Genomic DNA, 19787 nt, shown 5'->3' with positions numbered 1-19787 from the left:
TTATTACATGATTATGTTTTTTTTATTCATGATCTAGTATCTAGTATTATATTTAAGAGTTTGACTGAGTTAGGGTCACCCATCAATCGGGTCTCAATTCAATTGCGAAATTACTAAAGATCCAATATTATTATAAAGTAACTAATATTATTTTGAGGGTATTTTTTGTTTTTTATATAAACTCTAGAAAATTATGTACATATATATAATAGAATTTAAACTCAATATATCAACCCTCATTTACCATTTCAACCAAGACTATACTTGTTTTGTATGTTAATATTTTTAAAAATTATTACATAAGATTTTTCATTTAAATAAAATATTACAATTACTAAACTAAAATACTAACTCACTATAACTAGAAAAATCTAAAAGGAAACCCACACATCTTCAATAAAAATCTCAAAATTCTCAATACTCCAACCTTATTAAAAATAGTTTATTCCACATTAAACATAAAAATACTTAAAACTAGCTAAAAGACCAACATTCAGCACAAGATACTAAGATCCTAAAACCAATATAAATATTGATAATTTTACCTCGAAACAAACTAAGATGAAATGTGAAATGGATTCAAATAACAACTAACCCCTTATCACTTGACACTTAAATAATCCATTTCACTATTTAAAAATGATAAAAAAATATTTTAATTTAAATTTAAATATAAAATACATAAATATAATTTTCCTTATATTTAACCACGTAAACAGCATTAGCTTCAACTGTCGTAAGGGTATGCAGAAGAAAAGTTCATCGCTGGAAGCTGCATTGATTAAACTGCACAAGTATGTCCTGTCAGACTAATATATAAGTTAAGAGGCATTAAATTCAATATCTATATGTACATGTAATTCATGGTGACGACATCATATCATATCATTTCAAAACACCTTTTGGCAGAGCAGTTATATTTGAGGGTCCATTTATAGTGTAAGGCATCGCAGACATTTGGGCCTCCACTTGTCGGTAATTGAATCTCTCCTGCAATTTAATGTATCAATGTCTTATGTTTGCCAAAGTATCCGCATTAACTAAACTTGTTGATTTTTCACTCTACTCATTCATTATTATTCATCGACAGATGACGGAAACTTCCTTGTCAAGCTTGGCAAATTGGCAGGTCACCCCAAAGTATGGTCCTTACGCCTAAAATGGTGAAGTAACATAGGCAGGGCAAAATCTGTACAGAAACTGGGTCTCACGTATATGTCCATCCAAGGCCAATCCCCACCGAAGCTGTCTGTTTCCATGGATACCCTCCGTTGTGAGGTCCCGGAAACTAGCCCATTACTGGCATGCAATCCTGTTAGTGTGGCACAGGCGAGTAACATTTTGCAGCTCCATAACGTATATGTATTTCATATTTACTCTTCGTATTAGCCTGAATTTATGAGCATCCGTCGTAGTGACGCATACATCAAACTTGTAGGACCGATAGGCTCAGTATGACAGAAGATCATAAATATCCGCACAAAAGCCCCTAAAACTGCCGTAGGGGATGAAGAGCAACACCAGAATGGTAAATTAACCTGCTATTTGCTAGTATTTGAGTTACGTATTTCATCAAAGCCAGTGGGATATAGCTTATATAATATTTATTAATTATTAATATATGTATATAGAGAGAGATTAATCAGTTTTAAGCATTAAAATGAAACATTAGCATTTAAAAATAAAATTGAGTACTGTAGCTTCTATAGCTACATTGAAATGACCTATGACCGGTTGTTAGAACAAGTTCAGACTACCGTCAAAGATGATAAGTTTATTTCATATCGTCTAATTTTGTATAAATATTCTTCAGATTTGGATTTGTATTGAAGCACTAATGATGAATAAATTCATATATTGTGAATTAATCAGATTAAAACACATAATTAATAAATTAAATTAAACATAATTATTATGTAACAAGTGGCGTCTTAGTTAGAACCTATATTGCTATATGTCATTTAAAGCGGTTTACAGTAGTCATTCCCAAGAAGAAGAAATTCTGATGCATGTTCGGTTTGATTCCTTAGCAGTTGAAATCAAAAAATGTTTTCAAAAATTTCGATCACATGCATGGAAAAGAAAAAACAGCTTCCGATATTTTTTAAGGAGTATATATAAAGATGAAGCCAGATTAATCACTGGGCTAATATTGAATATGGTAATTTACAGGGAAACTACTGGAGATGCACAGTCAAAATGCAAACAATTTTATATAGTTCGATTGATATATCTTTAAAGAAGCATTAAAAACTATTGCTCGAAAGCAGCCCTTTTTGCTCACCAGTCACTTCTAGGTAATTAAAGCCTGAATCTTCATTAATTACAGAGTACTATTTTCTTTTCCTGTTTCTCTCTTTATTATCTTCCTTGATTATCCATGGATAATTGCCTTCAAACGCAGCTCATTCCTTTGAAACAAAAAACTAAATTATGCTAAACTCAACTATGGAAAAAAGGATCTTTTCAATAAAAAAATTGTCAGAAAAAAAAATGCAACGTAGCAGCAGTAGCAGGCACGGAAAGAAATAAGGGGTTGCTGTTCTATTTCCAAAAAAGAAAGCGATGCTAAATAATGCAGTATAACGAACTCTCCATTAAACAAAAAGGAGAGTTTTAGGGTTTTCTGAGCCCCCTGAAACTCAGAAGAAGCTACCCTAACCAAAACTACTCATAATAGCAATTTTTTGTGTGTGTATTTGTCATTAACTTTGTTTAATCAACCCTGCTGTAATCAGTTCCACAGAACTTCTGTAAGAAAATTAACTTCTATCAGACAAAAAAGAAGATCATAACTCTGATTGATTGTGTTTCGTCATAAATTTTAAATTTTCTTCTCTTTTAATTTAATGATTATGTAGGCTTTTCTTTGCGTTATGTCACGGTTAATTTCTTTTTCTTTTTCATACATTATTAATTAATGTTTAGTTTAAGAACTCACTTGTCATGCATTAACCTCTCTTTTTTCTGTTACCCTAAATAAATCTTGCTTGTTACATATAAAATTTTAATTCATAAGCTAAATGCATAGTCCCGTCAATACCATGCATAAAATTGAATGATCATTGATGATATTTTTAAAAAAATAAAAATATTTTGATATATAAATTAATAAAATTAAAAATATTGTACATAACTATGCTCAGACTGAAATGGATATTTTGAGGAAGTAGCAACCTTTTATCCAAAACTACAGTAACTTCAAACCTCTTTCAAGTGATTAACTAATCACTACCATTTCTCTATATTCGTTACACTGTTCTTTTGGGGAAAATTCTTAGTCTTCCACACATTTATCAAACATAATCTTTTCAAATATATATAAATAAAAATCAATAGTAGTTTTATGAAGTCAATAGTTTTTTTTTAAGTAATTAGGACAGAACATTTACAATTAATAAAGTAAAACCTATCACTTAGCTACTTCCAACAAAAATGGATCTGCAGTTAAATAATTCATTATAAGAAAAATTAAATGGAAAAAAAACTTTAGCAGTAAAACCTTATTTTAATGTAAATATCATAATATGTATATATATATATATATATATATATATCTGTGTCTATATATTACTTTACGTTTAACTTATGACACATTATGTGTATGTACAAAATTATATAAAATATATTTTTTAAATTTACACGAAAATCAAATAAAACTTTAATTAAAATAGGAGAATTAAACGTTAAAAAAAGCATGATGAGTTAAATTCATGTTTAATTATAGGTGAGTCTTTATTAATTTTATATAAAAATAATATGACTTATTTATAAAAATCATTTCTTAATTAAATTAATATTCAGATTAATTTATTATATAGTATAATTGTAACATATGCTAAAATGTAGATATAAATGTTGTTGAATTAAATTGTGGCTACTACAACAGAATAGTGGGTGACAGTGACCTGACCCGAAATACCGGCATTGCTGACGTCGTAAATGACGATGATAAGACAACCTTATTTAATGTCTTACTATATTATTGATGTTTTACTCAATTAACCCTAAAAAAATAAATATTTACAATAATGACTCAATTTTAAAAACAATGATCGGAGTTACTTAAAATGAACAGTTGAGGGCGGTGGTAGGCACCCAAGTCAATCATTCTCCCATCACTGTCTACTGATTGCTGGGGGTTTAAAAAAAATATTTTTTGTTCCGGCACTGTAATGGCCGACACCCATATATATTTTTCTCTCGTATTTTGTAAAATATAGGTATTCTCCGGTCCAAAAATAATAATTTTTTATTAGGTGGTCAATATTGCAAAAAATAATCGGTATTTTTTGGTGCCAACACTGTAATGGTAGACACCCATGTCACTAAAAAAAATATTTTATCCCATGATTGTAGTGGCAGGCAACAGGAAATTTTTTTTTCTATTTTTTAATGTCGACACTATGGTGGCCGACACCCATGGCAGTAAAATATAATTTTTTTTGGTGTTGTGTTTGTAGTGGCCAACATCAATAGGCTATATATACCAACCGTGGATGCACTTTGGATTCTAATAAAAAGGGAAGTGAGAAAAAAAAATTGTGATTGGCCTGCTAAAGAAAAAAATGAAGAGAAAAAAAATGGGAAGAGAGAGAGAGATTGAAGTTTTTTTCATCTTTTTGGAGAGTAACATCAACTAGAGATTTCTATTATATATTGGTAGTTATGCGTTGACGAAGTTGAATTATATGCTGTCACGAGAACTACAAAAGTTATGATGTTAAGGGGTGAAGGTGCCAGTTACAGTTTACACGAGTAGGTGGCAGTTTTTATTGGCCGAACCTTGTAGTATCACGAGAACTTGAAACTTGGGGCACAAGATTCCCGATGGAGCCATTTAAATATCAGCTTAGCGTTGTTTGGTCAAAAGCTCAGATAATAGAAGTCGTTGCGATTTCAACACAATTAATAATAAAATTAAGCAACATATATGTATTTGATAGAAGGCGGTCGAACCTAATATTACTAAATGCAACGGTAGACTTGATTCAAACAGAAGATGAATTTGCTGAAAAAAATACTTTTCAAAATATATTAGCAAACTGTGTAGTTTGATTAATCCAAATTTAGTTAGTATTATTGCACCTAGAGATTTTTCATAAATTATGAAATTAGTTAGGCAAATTTTGTAAAACAATGACAATAGTAGAGGTAAATAAAATTTTGCGTAAATTTTAATGTAAATGTTAGTATGATAAAAACGGATGGTGTTGTTTTTAAGTTATAAAAAATATTGTTTATAAGTTCGTAAATTTTACCAGTAGCAGAACCGATATAAAATTGAGAATAATAAAAGAAGTTGTGATATAATGTTTTAAAAATATAAAAATGGTTGAAAAACTAATAATATACAAAATGTTGTTATTTTTTATAAATACGAACTATAATACTAAACAAATATTCAAGTAGCGGAAAAATCGTATTAAATAATGCTAAACAAATCTATTAATTGAAAAACCATATTAAATAATGCCACCTGACGCTAATTTGACCTAATGGCCCGAAACTGTTCATCCAACTTCTTTTTTTCCCTTTCTTTCTCATTTTCTTTTTCTTTCTTCCCCACTATATATGTGTGTGCGCACGCACGTGCGCCAATGGTCCCCCACCCATCCACCATCAACTACCACCGATCGGCCAACCACTTACCAGATTTTTTTTTTTTTGCATTTTTTTCCGTGTATTAAAATTGAAGTTTTAAGGTAATTTAGCATGTTGTTCATTTGAATGATTTGTTCAATTATTTGTTGTTATTTTGTATGATGATTGATAATTTAATTGATATTTATACAGAAATCGATCAGAATGAGTTCTCTTATTCGAGCTATCAACCACACAACACTTATGATAAATGAGCCAATAAATGTGGTCCAAGTCAATTTTAAATAAAACAATATAATTTTTTTTAAATGTTTTTGAAGTTAGTATCTTTAAAAAATAATTATTCATTAATTATGAAATTTGATATATGTACAGGACAGGTATTGGGTCCTGAGTCTTGAGGCCTTGACTCCATGCTCCAAGATATTTTCCCGACCATAGGATTATACCACACTTGAATGCCGCCGGGTTTGGTACAGTGACATTCATTGAGATTTTTTACTTAAGGCAGTATTTAATATCTGCCATTGTGGAATGATGACGCCCAAAGACCCACGTATTCCATATTTCATGTAGGGAGTGCACGATAACGTTGGAAGACTTATCGGTTCAACAGGGACTCTCGGCTAATGGACTTGTGGTCATGGAGTATAGTAAATTGTCACGGGCTAGAGTTTTCTCTTGCGATCCGTGCTGCCTTAGGCGATCCGTTCGTCCAAACTCGCTTAAGTCAGCCTTAACTCAAGTGATGATTCCTTAAGAACTCCTCCAAGGCACCAAATTGAAGAGCAGAAGCGATTTATGCCAAAAGAAGCTAAATCAAAGAACAATAGAAAGCCACAGAAAAGAATGCACACAAGGTGTTTGAGTAAATACTCTCAGAATTCTATTACTCTTAAGAATTCAACATACAATGGAATGAGTACAAATGAGGGGGAGGCTCTCTATTTATAGTTGAGCTCCCCCAAAAGCGACGGTCAAGATACATTTACATCGACGGACGAGATTAACCATATCCCTTTATTTTAGGGATTTACAAGATATGCCATATCAAATCTAATCTAATATTTACAATATATGATTCCTCTATCTTCTAAGATTAGTTACCATATTAGCCTAAGTTGTCATGTCTTCATTATTGGGCCAACCAGGCTTCAATCTAATAGGCTTCTCCAATAGTTCTTTGAATCGGGCCAGCTCTCGTAGGCTAAATGTTCCCCATCTAATCGATAGACCTCCATGGGGCGCATCTTGTGTAATAGCCCGATTTTAGGCTTAGTCGGAACAGTGGTTTCGGGACCACAAATCCGACGAAAAAAAAAATGTAATGGCTTGAATTTTCAGAGGTGTCGGAACGGTGATTCGAGATCACTAAATTCGACAAATGGGTAGAAAATATTATTAATTTAGTAAGTATAAGTTAAATATGAAGTTAGGAAAATTTTTGAAATAGTGAATAGTGCACTAGAAATAAATATTAAAATAATTAGAATCGAAATGAGGTATCAAGACCTCGGGATTTTAAACTGAGCCATAAATATTTTATAAATATTTATGGAGTGTTAAAAGTTAGTATTAAAGTTTCGTTAAGAAATTTTAAAGTTCGATAATTAATTGAACAAAAGGACTAAATTGTAACAAATGCAAAATTTTGGGAAATGATTAAATAGCTTAAATGATAAAAGGAAGAGGGCTTAAAAGCAAATAGACCCAAGGTCTATTTGGGCTGGACAACAGAGGCATGAAATCAGCAAGAAAGTAAGGAGAATTAAGGGCAAAATTGGAAAATTGCAAAATTTGCTTAATAAAGTTAGGACCCAAGTGGAATTATCTAGATTTCTCTTCATTTTCTGAATTCTCATCAGCTAAAACACCATGGAAGGGCTTCTTCAAGCTGGTTCTTCATATTTTTATTACAAGTAAGTTCAATTCTTGACTATTTCTTGAAATTTTTGTATTTTTATGACTTTTACAACTAGGCCCACTTGTTAAATTCATTAGTTTTGATTTTATGAAAGAAGTTGAAAGTTGATATGAATATGTGCTGGAAGTATATGATGATTTAGCATGAAATTAGAGCTTTAAATTGTTCATATGCTGATTTTATTGAAAGAATTGAATAGAAAGTGAATGTTTGGGACCTAATAGTAAAAGAGTTTGAAGATAGAGTTATATGTGGAAATTCTGAATTTCAACAGTTGTGTAACAACTTATAATGTCTAGTAAAGTACTAATTGAGAAAATTAGATTAATTGAGGGTTAATTGAGAAAGGACCGAATTGTATAAACTGTGAAATTTGGGGCAAAATGGAAATCAACATTTTGCACTAAAGCAGTTTTGGACAGCAGCAGTAGTGTAACTTTGAAAAATCACCAAAATTGTAGAGATTGAATTAGAGGATGAATAAAATATGAAACTAAATCTTATTGAGTCTAGTTTCTTATAAAAGAAATGATGTAAGCAATGGAATTGTAAATCATGAGATATAATAGATTTTGTGAGACAATGTCAGAATGAATTCGGGTTCCCCTGTTCTGACTTTGGAAAATCATTAAAAATTGTAAAAAAATGATTATGAGTTATAGTTTATATGGTTAGAATCCTTAATGAGTCTATTTTTAGAAGAAACAAGCTAAAACATCATCCGAATTCTGTACAATGAGATAATTAATTTTTAGTGAAGAGTGGTCGGAACTATCAGACAGCGAAACAGGGGAAACTTTAAAGAATAAACTGTACTATTTTGCTAAACCAAAAATTATGAAAATTTTATGGTATGAAGATATGTGAGTCTAGTTTCAGGCAAAATTAACGGATCTTAATTTGGAGCTCTGTAGCTCCGGATAAAAATAATTTAGTGACTCTGACTCGGATAAACAACTTTGAATATACATGTTAGTGAATATTGAAATTATGGTTAATGTTGTTTAAGTGTGTTATACACATTAAGGATGTGGAATGGAGAGGAGGAGGAGGAAAATTGGGAAATATATGAATGATTCGTGTATAAATGGTCATATGTTTGATTATAACTCATAAACGATGAAATATGAATGATGCTTATTTTTGTGCATTATTGGTCATGGTTTAAGCTCATGTGTGAAAATAAAGTTTCATAGTATGTGTGTATGGTATATTCAGTATATGATTTGGCATGAAATAATACCATGAATGGTTTATGAATTAACACATGTTGGTAAGCCTGATATATGAATAAATGATCAAATTGAGCTGAACGCGGATTTGAGTACTTCTGATCAAGTGACAAAGTGATAAGTGGTAGCTTTAGCTACACTTATCTGATCAAGTGACAAGTGGAAAGTGATAAGTGATAGCTTCGGCTACACTTATCTGATCAAGTGACAAGTGAAAAGTGATAAGTGATGGCTTCGGCTATACTTATCTGATCAAGAGACAAAGTGATAAGTGATAGCTTTAGCTACACTTATCTGATCAAGAGACAAAGTGATAAGTGGCTACACTTATCTGATCAAGAAACAAAGTGATAAGTGGCTACACTCAAGAAACAAAGTGATAGGTGGCTACACTTATCTGATCAGGGACAAGTGATAAGTGATCATACGTAAGACCATAGTTATACTATGGCAAAGTGAAAGTGAAGTACTCAATTTTCCGTGACCGTTCCCTAATTTGATTAAGGATGGTAAGTGACAAATGGGCCCAAAAGAATTAAAGTAAATGGATAAGTGGTAGTGTATTTATATCAGGACGATGTTGTTATTCAAACTAAAGTGATATTTTCATTGCTAAATTGAGAATTTCATAAATGTGTTATTGAATGGTATAATCAATAAACATTGAGTTAAATGGTAAATACGTATTAGTTTTGAATTTGATGTCATTGAATTGTACGTGAATTAAATGGAAATTTCTAGTGATATGATTTAAATTATGAGCATGAGAAATTGCGAATTGAATGAAATGGAAATGAAGCATTAAATTGCATGAGTATGTATCGGGTCTCGCAGGCCCTAATTATTATGATTATAATATTTTGAGGATATATTGTGAAAAGTTATAGAAACATGTTAATTATTTTGAAAGTTTTAATTTTGATGAAATTTTATAACTCGGTTAAATACGTTTACAAGTGTATGTGTTTTGGTAATGCCTCGTACCCTATTCCGGTGTTGGATACGGGTAAGGGGTGTTACATCTTGTGCAACAGACATGGGCTTTGCACTTTGGCCCGTGACATTCTCCCCCACCCATTCTCGCAACGCCCTCGTTGCGACTTCCGAATGGCACTGACTTGATTCGCCTTTGAACCCTCTTGTAGCCTTGGCGTCTTCCTGACTTGCCTTGCAATCAGGTTGTCCCTTCCTTTGGAACCTTTGCCTCGGCTTCCGTCGCGTCTTGACTTGAACCGTTGCACTCGTTGGTACATCTTGTTGGCAAGAAGTCTCCGCTCTAACTTGCCTCAACTTTGACTTGTTCTCTCTTGAATCATCTTGATTCTCACATCTTGGCTTCGTATTTCCCGCAGTCTCTTGCCCTCATTGCTCATGAACTTTGAAAGGGCCACTACGACCTTGCCAAGCCAACAAGTCAGAATTCAAAACACTATCAAAGTGTTCGCAATGTACCTTACTCGCAGCATTTACTCGTCCCGACTGTTTTTGCATCACTCCCTTTTTCTTGAAGCCCAATGCACAACCCACCATTCCCAAAGGTGTCGGCCCCACAGTTGAATCTGCAGGCTTCATATCGAACTCTTGCGCCACTAACACTTCCGAAGGAGCTTTCGTAACTTTCCGTTCTATTGAGTCAATGTTCCCCCCATACGAAACATCCTCGACTAATTGGATTGACGACAACACATTTGCCCTCACCTTCATATCTCGATGCACCGGCACAATAATTCTTGTTAACGGACCGGCTTGTGACAATATAAAATTTAACTCCATTAACGCATGACTTCCAATACAAAATAGAAATCTCCAATTGATGGTACACTCCCCTAATTTTTTTTTCTCTTCAGCACGACATTCATAATTTTTTTCTCACTTCCCGTTTTATCAGAACCCAAAGTGCATCCACAGTTGGTATATATAGCCTATTGGTGCCGACCACTAGAAACACGACAAAAAAAAAATACTACCATGGATGCTGACCACCACAATGTTGGCATAAAAATATATAGAAAAAGGTTATTTTTTCCTGTTGTCGGCCGCTAAAATCACGAGATAATTTTTTTTTACTAACATGGGTGTCAGGCACCATAGTGCCCACACCAAAAAATACCGAAAATAATAAATTTATTAAACCCCCCAACAATCAGCAGGCAATGATGGGGGAATGATTGACTTGAGTGTCAAAACTGCACTCCACTGTTCATTTTAGATTATTCCCGTAATTGTTTTTAAAGTTATGTCATTCTTGTATATATATGTATATTTTTTAGGTTAGTTAGGTAAAAATATCTATATTGTTATGTTGAGGTCTACTAGCCCTTTCCTTTTATTTTGCTTTCTTTCTGTAATGATGTTCCACGCATAAATGGCTAAAGTCGGCCAGCCGTATGTCAGTTTATCGAAGAAATATACTTAAATTGATTAAATTTAATTATTAATTATTTACTCAAGTTTTTTTTAAGTGAGACCTGTCTTTAATTGATGTTATAAAAAATAAATAAATAAAATATTAATTTAATTTTATGAATAATTTTTACTATTAGAATTTTAAACTCAACAAATAGAGTTAAAATTTTAACAAGTGTCTCATAAAGTGTATTTGGACGAAGAATTTTAAAATTTTTAAAATTTTAAAATTCTAACATTTTAGAATTCATCAATTTAAAACTAGGATTTGTAATTACTTTATTTGAGTAAATAATTGATGTAGAAAAAATTAGGTTAAAAAGTTTACAAATTAAAAAATTAATTATAAAAGAAGAATAATTATATTAAAATAAACAATATAAAAGATATTCAATATGTAATAATTTTAATGAAATAATTTTAAATATATATTATATTTAAATAAAATAATTTTGAAGTTTAAGTTTTTATATTATATAAAACAAATAAAATTATGAGGAATTTTAAATAAGCACCTATTTAGGTGGAATTTAAGCTATTAAAATTCCTCTTGAAATTACTCACAAGCTATGAAATTCTCTAATATATTTTACCTAAACAAGTAAATTCATTTTAGAATTTTAAAACCTCAATACAATGAAATTCCACCTCAATAAATATTTAAAAAAACACATTGTAATTTTTAAAGTTGTCTGTAGAATAAAAATAGGTATAATATAGGGTACTAAATATTAACCCTTAGTTTGATTTGTGAAGTTAAAAATTAAATGGGATGATAATAATTTAAATGTAAATTCATTTCATTTAGCTTATTCGGTTTCACTGTTGTTTAGTTAGGCGTGGTTAAGGTTAATTGACATCTTTAATCCTTCCATTGCATTCGAACGACAGTCTTTTCTGAGGTAAAGAAATATATAAATAAATAGAAAGAATTTAAGCAATAATGTTACGTTTAGTAGGAGTATTTTTTACATGTTTTAATGCATGAGTTAGTAATAAATTAATTACAATTTGTAATTTTTAATCACTCACATGATTTGTTTACGGCAAAAAGAAGGATTTTTTTTGCTTATTTTGGATAGGTATATTTTTTACAAGGGTTTTACTCATCCTTCCGATTTGAAGTTTAAGTTTGTACTATTTTTCTTTATTTATACTATTTTAACACATATGTATTAACTAATAAGTTTTTTCTCCATGTTATTACATTTGTAGCCAAGCATATCACAAGTATTTGATGCAATATAAAATACATTTTACTCTCAGTAAGAAAACTTGGATTCAAATAATAAGATCGATATTATGAAGAGAGGCAACTACAAGCAACAAAACAAACTTTAAAAATAACAAAAGAAAATAGATAAAATTTATGCCATTGAAATGTATAAAAGCATATATATATATATATATATATAACGTGTGTGAATGTACAACATATGAGCAAATAACTTTAGTTTTAGTGAGGTGATATAATCTAATTTATATCCATTACACAAATATATAAAATATTGACTAAGGTTTTGTCCGGTTGAATATCTACAAGACTTGATGGTTAAAAGCACAAATTGAAGAAAAAAGAATTGTATGAAACTATTATTTTACGTACTATTTTAAATAGGAGTATGAACTCAAGTGCTTTTTTTTTTCTTAATGAAGATTATTTGGAAAAGTATCGAAAGGGGGGTGCGGTGGCATGATTGGAGATGATGAAGAGGGCGATTAAACTTTCCGAAAAGGGGTTAGTAAGTTGACAGTTATTCGTCTGCCGTTTTGGAATCTCGGGCTGCGGGAGATGATGATTATCCACTACCCATTTTTGCTGATTTAATCATTGTTCCAATTACCCATTTTGATAAAATCAGAAAAATATATATACGCTTAAGTTTCATGTCATCATTGTTAAAACTGATATCCAGTTTTAATCATCATTCCAACATTTAGAACTTTTTCCTTTTTAGAATATTTTCAAATGCTTTTTTTTTCCATTATTTTGATGTGAAAAGGAAATGACATGTTTGAATTAATGTTTTTCGAGACAGTTTCCTTTCATTCAATTCTTATAACGTCCCCTGTCTACCTTACAGCTGTAATAACTTACTATATATACATTTTTACTTTTCCATATTTATTTTACAATTTATATTTATTCTTCTTAATAATACTGTATCTAATATTTAAATTTCAGTGTAATATGTCTTACCACTACACCCAACACTTGATACTGAAAATTATATATATTAATGTAAAAATCATATTTATTAAAATACTTCAGTAAATTATAATATTTTCTTATAATAAAGAAGTTGTCAATTAAGTATTAATATCTTACACCACTTTTTGAAGTTATAACTTACAATCATATCAATAATTATCATAAAAATAAATCACAAATACTAAACCAAATAATTATTTTAATAATTAATTTAACACAATTTTTATTAAGTAAGACTCAAATCTAAAACTTAGAATCTCAAAGCTTAAGTTTACCCTTTTAATCAAAGTCTTGCTAGCAATTTTCCATCCTCTCTCAATCTTGTACATACAAACATATATTTTAGGATGGTTGAATGAATGGGTGTGATTTGGATTTTTAGGTGATGAGAGTTTTGTGTCTGATAAAAATATTTTTGTTGACGTTGAGAATTTTTGCTCTCACAAATCCTAACACAATGATTTATCACCATGCTTCAATCTTAACTTAAAACAAAGTTATCTTGCCACGAATTTGACCCCAATCCAAAAATTAATAAAAAAAAATTGATCAGCTAATCATAATTTTATTTCACTCCCAAGTTTTATTGTTATTTCAAAGCAGTCTAATTTAAGCAAAGAAATAAGTCGCCAAAATTTATTGGACCTTAGAATTCACTATCAAATAACTGCAGAAACCAAGACCCTATATTTTTCAGCAGAATGAAACCTTAAGTTTGGATATTGCACTTAGGAGCGTCAAAATTTTGTTATTCCGACATATATTATATAAATATTTTGCTGCTACAATATTATTATTGATAAAACAACCCTTTCGGGATTATATATAGTATAATAGAGGTGGCAAGATGATTCAGAAATTTCTTAACCTAATAATGATTTATATTTGTATATTGTTGAAAATAAAGGGTTAGGGCAATAAAAATAGGAGTAAAAGCAAAAAAGGTAGCCAATAAGTTTAGAGTCTAACACGCTGATGGGTAAATTGAAAATGAAAAGAAAAACGACCATAATGAAGGAGAGCGGGCAATCTTAATGTGCTGAATACAATAGGGGATACAACTACTGGGACATCTAATCAATATCTGTCCAGATTCCAGGCATGACGAAAGCAATCTAAGTTCGCCATCATATGTAATAAAAAAAATTAATGCTCCGTCATGATTGCACGTATTTGCCCTCCGCTTTTCAGACTATTTTTTTTTCGTCTATAATGTTTCGATTATGTATAAAAAAATAAATATTAAAATTATACAACTTAATTATACATATTTAAAAATATATATATCATTTTATTTTTATATTAAATACATTTTCTTGAGCATGTAATATGTAAATATAAAATGATGGAACCATTTATAAAATTAATAATTTTCAAGTTATTTCAAAACATCCTAAATTTGTGAAGCTCTTGGTTGACTTCATTCAGTAAGTAATTTTATTAAACTTTCTAGTTTAACTTTTTTTAGGAATTGTTATATTTTGTTTATATTTTATATTTTGTGCAGTTTATATTGCGTCATTAATGTTATTCTTATTTTTAAATTAAATGTTGGACTTATTAATAATGTTATTGTATTTTATTTGAATACATGTTGGCGTGGAATTTTTTGGTTATATTTATGTATGTTTGAAAATTTGACATTATTGTTGTCATCATCTACGTGTCTAAGATATGTTAGAGTACATTTCTTCGAGATGTTTAGATATGGTAATAATTTTTCTATTGTGATGAGTAATAATTAATTTTATTTAATGAAATATTAACCAGATGAAACGATAGAGATCTCTCGATGTAGCACCTGTTGAGAGTTATCGAATTTGAGTATATTGCTAAAATTACACGTTTCGTCTTGAATATGTTATTATTATGTGTGTTGTTAGGGCGATGGAGACCAAAGATGTGCACGTTTAATTTACTGTACAATTATTCTAAAAGACGTTTTACTTTAGTTAGGAGTCTCAATTAATGGTGAATTAGTAGAATATTTTGACATGCGTAATTCTTATAGGTATTTTGGATATATTAGTATAATATTTAGAATAAAATAATTTTTAAATATAATGTATTAGTTCATCATGATTTTCTTGAATATAAGTTCATTAGTTATAATTTGACTGGTGGTTTAATTAATTCTAAAATTATATATTGAGTTTGTGTTATTCTTTTATTATTCGAGTTTAATATTCATGAATCATGATAGAAAGATTTAAGGTGTGTTTGGTTGGATGCAAAAAGTGAAGAGATGGAATGAGAGAATTAAAAAGTGGAAAGAAGATAAATATTGAGTGTGTTTCGTAGGGAAGAAAAGTGAGAGGAAATAAAATAAGTGAGATGATTAATTTTCCATCCTAATGCATAAAAATCTTTTCTTCCAAATTAGAATGAGAAGATGGGAGAAAATGAGATATTAGTTCAAAATTATGCATTTTTCAAATGCTTTATTTTTTTCAATTCATTTTCAACTCTACTAAATAATGGTTGAAAAAATTATTATTATTCTTTTCATCCTCCTTACCAAGATTGGTAAAAAGATGGAAAGTATTTTAATAGGAAATATGAAAATTTGAAATAAAAATAAATTTCTTTTCCGCCACTTTTGAGTAGAGTTGAAAATTTATTAAACATTTGAAAAATGTATCATTTTGAACTAACATACACTTCTCTCTTGTTATCATTGCTATCAAGCACACTCAATATTTATTTCCTTCTTTCATCCTTCTAATTTTTCACCCAACCAGATACACTCGATAATTCAAATTTAATATTCAAAAATTTGAATTTATTAAGCTTAGAAACAAACTATTTCATCAAATGACATTGATTAGAATTTTATTGATATTGTATGTCATGTTGTATTTGCATTATTTTTCATGTGCAGAATACAAAATAATGTGTATAACATTTTATTCATAGATTTTTACATATTCATAATTTGTTTAGTTTATTATATTAGATGAAGTTTAATTTTAAAATTATTTATGAATTACATCATCGGATTCTAGTATCCTATAATATTAGTCCCTTCCAATTATTAAATCCAAGAATTACGGTATCGGAAAAAAATCCTAGAATTTACTTGTTTGCCAATTTTGCAACTTGTTGGACCTATTTGTCTTTTCCGCTTGAATTGGTTGTCGCAATTGTTCAGATATAGAGATGTAACATATATAATTAAAGCAATAGGACAGTTCCTATCAATTATCATGCATTGGGCATTTTTAGAAGAAAAATTTTTTTTTTATGAAAAACCGGACTCGAAGAGTCGAACAACTGATGTTTTCTTCAGAAGGACGTTTGGAACTTGAAATAGTAAGCGAACCAATGACGGTTAATGAACGGCTGAGATTGAATTGGAATGTTAGCAGAGATAGATAAAGGCCATGTGATCCAGAAAGCAAAAAGACACTGCCTGCCTTGGACTTGGACTGCATGCATTGCATTTATGGGTTTCTCCACCGCTTATGTTTCCTATACTCTAAAACTAATTTGCTCAAGTTGAGGAAAGCCACCAGCAAAAATCAAACAAATGACAAGACCTTGGTGGGCTGCCTGTCTGGGTTTTTTAGTACTAAATTTGATCACCATTTCATTTTTAGTTTTATTTACGGAAATAGGTCAATTTTTTATTATTTACCGAAAAGGACCGATTTTAACAAAATGCGTCCATGTAGAAGCGTTTTTGGGGAAAATTTCAGAAAAACGCGTCCTTGGGGGAGCGATTTTGCCATGTCAGCACAAAACGCGCTCACGTGGACGTGCTTTGCTGACGTGGCTAAATCGCTCTCCCAGGGACGCGTTTTACCCATGTTTTTCTAGGGTTAGGGCTTTTTGCATGTTTAGTCCCTAGGGTTTTTTTGGTTTAGGGTTTTTATGGTTTTGTTAAAATAATTTAAGGTTTTTGGTAGGTTTAAGATTTTTTTAAAAAATTAATTAAATTAGGTTTTTGAGATTTTAAATAAATTAATTAAATTAGGGATTAGGATTTTTAAGAAAATTAATTAAATTATGGGTTAGTTTTTTTAAATAATTTTGTGTTTAGGGTTTAGGAAAAATTTTATTGACAATATAAAAACTTTTGTTTTTTTTTCTACAGTAGTTTATGAAAAGAATAATTTTGAGAAGACGGTTTTGAAAAGATAATGTAAAAAACACTTCAAGCAGGATGCACTGTCAGCAAAATTACTGGAAAAAGCTACCACGTGGACGCTCTTTTTTTTACAGTAGTTCCTGAAATAATAATTTTGAGAAGACGGTTCTGAATAAATAGTGTCAAAAATGCTTCAAGCAGGATGGACTGTCAGTAAAATTGATGAAAAAAACTCTCACGTGGATGCTATTTTTCTACAGTATTTCCTGTTTGGCCTTATACCATAAATGAGCCAAATTTCATTCTCAAGTTGCATAAGTTATAGCAAGAAAAATTAAGGAGACTAAGTAGAATAGAAATTGAAGATGAGTGAACGTATTGGTGTTGTTATTTACTATGATGGTGAGGTCCGTGACACCTAGAATGACGTTTTTTTTATCGAAGAACATAGCACGACTTGTTTTTAACCAGACCATAGATTTGACAGAGCTTCATAAAAGAATTAGGCGTAAAATCTTCGGAACGACGCCAATGAGAGTTTCGTCAATTAAGTATCAATTTTGTGCTTCGATTGATCCCGTGACATATGACTCATTTGAGGCGATAGTGGATCACCCTATCTTGAGTTATATGTACTAATTTTATCACCAAATGAAGCGTTTGTGACTTCAACATCTACTGCTGTTCGAGAGGAATACATGACTCCTACCCGACACTCCGTTAGTGGGAGGCAGAACACCGAAGCTCTCGTGTTTAGTAGTAGTATATAATATACAACCCCTGCATGACACTCGGTTAGTGGATGAGACATGCACCTCGGTGGGTCGATGTTCGATGCTGGAAATACATATTAGGAAATGACATCAACTTCTAATGGTTGGCAATTCACATTTGATTGGGGACGTTATGAAACGCCCACAAGAAAGGATGATGTACTCCTTACGATGTCCACTGGCAATGGGACCTCGTACGTTGCAGATGATCGTGGGTTGGATAACGAGTCCAATATGGATCCACCTCGAGAGCCCGACCCTGATGATGCAAAAGTTGTATTATTTTCTGAACTGAAGCCTATTCTAACCGAACCTGAAGATGTTGAAGGGGGTACAGATGATGATGAATATCCGCGATTTAGGGCGTACTCGCCTCTAACCTACACGCATAATGTCGATCTATCGGCAGATGATACGTTGGAGTTTTCAGATCTACCACACAGAAGGCATGATCGTATCATTGGATTCGGGTAAATTGAAAGTTGGTAAAGAGTTTTCCAGTAAAGATAATTTTCTTGGTGCATTGAAAGAACATAATATCATGAACGGGGTTAACTACAACGTGGTTAAATCCAAATTCGAGAAGTTTGAGGCCAAGTGTGTAGTTCAAGACGGTACATGTTCATGGAAAATCATGACTTCGGTTAGGAAAAAGACAAGCTTGTGGGAGATAAAAAAGTAGAAAGGTCCACATACATGTGTTACTGGTATAGTATCACTAAGTGTTTAGGGTTTTTGAATAATACTGTTATTATGTAATGTTGCATTATTTAACGTACTTCATTGACAGGTGTTTCAGAAAATCATCCTAATATGGATTCAAATGTGTTAGCTAGCTTAATACTACTAACGGTGAAGGCATATCTCAGTACTTCAGTGTAGGTCTTAATTGTCAATATTCTTAGCCAATTGAGGTACATGCGTTCTTACCGTAAGACTTGGATAGTTAAGCAGAAGACGTTGGAAAAAATGTATAGTGGGTGGGACGCTTCATATAATGAAGTGTGGCAGTGGTATCAAGTGCTGGAGAGGTACGTCATAGGTTACATAACAGACCTTGAAATGATACCTGCGTATTACAACAATCGATTACTCTGTGGATGCCAAGTGTTCAAATGTCTGTTCTGGAGCTTTAAGCAATGTCGTGACGCATTTGTATACTGCAAGCCATTGGTACAAATTGACGGTACCTTTATGTATGGTAGATATATCTATCGACTATTGCCAGTTGTGGCGAAAGATGGCGGTGGGAGAATCCTTTCAATTGCATTTGCAATAACACCGGGGGAGTTAGGTGATGATTGGATTTCTTTCTTTTTAAGTTAAGGAGAATGTCTACCCTCAACCTGATATATGCGTTATATCGAATTGGGGCACTGAAATACTAGCCATAATTGAGAGACAGGGAAGCCTATATGATTTCACACACCATCGGTATTGTCTAAGGAACGTTGCGTCCAACTACTACGGGCAATATCGGTCTACCACTGAACGACAACAAGTGACCGACATGAGTATTTAATCTCTATTAATATAATTTCGCTTG

The sequence above is a fragment of the Gossypium raimondii genome, chromosome 5 (genome assembly GCF_025698545.1).
Source record: "Gossypium raimondii isolate GPD5lz chromosome 5, ASM2569854v1, whole genome shotgun sequence".
Taxonomy (NCBI): domain Eukaryota; kingdom Viridiplantae; phylum Streptophyta; class Magnoliopsida; order Malvales; family Malvaceae; genus Gossypium; species Gossypium raimondii.
Note: the sequence above shows the minus strand (reverse complement) of the source record.